The sequence below is a fragment of the Lathyrus oleraceus genome, chromosome 7 (genome assembly GCF_024323335.1).
Source record: "Lathyrus oleraceus cultivar Zhongwan6 chromosome 7, CAAS_Psat_ZW6_1.0, whole genome shotgun sequence".
Lineage (NCBI taxonomy): Eukaryota > Viridiplantae > Streptophyta > Magnoliopsida > Fabales > Fabaceae > Lathyrus > Lathyrus oleraceus.
In genome coordinates this window covers 53321878-53324025 of record NC_066585.1, presented here as the reverse complement: position 1 = coordinate 53324025, position 2148 = coordinate 53321878, and the positions used below count along the sequence as shown (strand labels likewise).

The following is a 2148-nucleotide window of genomic DNA, read 5'->3' as shown; positions in this document are numbered from 1 at the left end:
GCTTTCATGAACTGAGAAAGGATGAATTCTATCTTCTCCTTGCCTACCTCAAAGGTTAGTTTCCCTCGTTTTACATCTATAATTACACTAGTTGTGGCCATAAAGGGTCTGCCTAATAAGATGGTAATGTTGGAGCCCTCCTTAATATACATCACTACAAAGTCAGTAGTGATGTATAGATGGCCTATTCTAACTAAAATATCTTCCAGAATACCAACAAGATACTTTTGAACGATCAGTCAGCTGGAGGGGCATCTTAGTGGGATTCAATCCTCCTAAATTCAGCTTTTCACAAACTGAGAGAGGCATCAAACTCACGCTCGCTTCGAGATCACACAGGGCTTTATCGATGACAAACTTGCCAATAACATAGGAAACGGAAAAAATCTATGGATCTTTCTATTTGGGGGCATATTATTTTGTATAATGGTGTTACACTCTTTAGTGAGTGCACAGTTTTATAATCATCAAGCTTTCTTTTGTTTGACAGGATCTCCTTCAGGAACTTAGTGTAGGAGGGAATTTGTGTGATAGCCTCCGTAAAAGGAACACTAATGTGAAGCTGCTTCAAGAGCTCCACAATTTTTTTTTAATTTTTAGACTTCACTAGTCTTTGAGGGTAAGGGATGAGTGGCTTATATGATGGAGGGACTACATACGGTTGTTCATTCTGAATCGATTCCTTATCTTTGGGTGCCAACTCGTTATCAACTTCTGGATCTACTCTCATAGGTGTGCTATTAGTAATCCTCTTTGTCACTCTCTCGACTCTCCTCTCCACTATAGGGTATCTAACCCTAGGATCAACTGGGTCGTCTAATTTTGTCCCACTTCGAAGTGTGATGGCATTAGTGTGACCTTTGGGGTTGGGTTATGGATGGCCTGGGAATGTGCCAGTATGAGCAACAATTGTCTCTTGTTGTTGGGCTACTTGAGTTATTTGTGTCTCAAGCATCTTATTATGGGTAGCCATGGCATATACCTTGTTCACCAACTGATTTATCAATTGATTGGTATGAATATTTTGCTTCATAAACTCCTTATTCTATTGGGTCTGAGACGTGACGAAATTCTCCATCATGAGCTTCATATTTGACTTCTTAGGTGCAGAAGGAGAGGATGGGGCTCCTTTATTATTATGGAATCTACGGGAATAGTAGGAGGTGGGCTTGGTGCAAAAAGAGTGTTGTTGTTCTTATAGGAGAAATTCGGATGATTCCTTCATCCAGGATTATACGTGTTAGACTATGGGTTACCCTGCCCATAATTTGCCTAGTCGTGGGAAGGCTCAGATAACAACTTACAGTCAAATGTGACATGTCGCTGTACTCCATAAATTTCAATAAGATTGTAGGCTTCGGTGAAAGGTTTGTCCATTAGGGCTCCTCCAGCGGCAACATCGAATGTCATCCTCGTGTTATAGAGGAGACCATCATAGAAGGCGTGGATAGCTAGCCATTGCTCTAAGTCGTGATGTGGGTAAGGTCTCATCATATCTTTGTACCTTTCAGAGGCATAAAAGAGAGATTCTTTATCAGCTTGTCTGAAGTAAGTGATTTAATTTCTTAAAATTTCCGTTTTAGATGACGAGAAATATCGAGCAAGGAAAACCTTCTTGAGCTTGTTCCATGTCGTAACAGAATTAGCTGGGAGGGACTGTATCCAAGATCTGGCTTTATCCCTGAGGGAAAATGGAAAATGATGTCATCGAATGGCTTCAGGGCCGATGCCATTGCTTTTGTATGTGTCGATATACTGAAGAATCACATAAAGATATAGATTCGGGTCCTCCATAGGGCTTCTAGAGAACTTGTTATGTTGCATGATTTGCAACAAAGAGGGTTTAGGTTTGAAGTTGTTGGCTTGAACATTATGAGGGGCGGTGCTCGAATGAGGCTCGTCCTAAGATGGGACATCATAGTCCTTAAGAGGATGTTTGTTGCTCACAATCATATGGATGGTAAATTGGGCACAAAGTTGTTCTAGTTGGCTTCTTATATGGACAAAACACTTGATTTTGTCAATCGGTTGTTCTAACTCGTTCCCGGTTGAGCAGGTACTTGGAATACAGCCGAAAATGGGGAAATCACAAAAAGTATCATAGTCTATACGACGCGACAACGAAATCACGATACTAACTATTGGGTT

General features: G+C 40.9%; 1 non-coding gene across 1 annotated transcript; it reads left to right on the top strand.

Annotated features, from left to right (window-relative positions):
- The first annotated feature begins 1465 nt into the window (after positions 1-1465).
- LOC127109429 (small nucleolar RNA R71) lies at positions 1466-1572 on the top strand. Its single transcript, XR_007796720.1, has one exon. It is a non-coding gene; the product is annotated as a small nucleolar RNA R71 (small nucleolar RNA).
- The last annotated feature ends 576 nt before the right edge of the window (positions 1573-2148 follow it).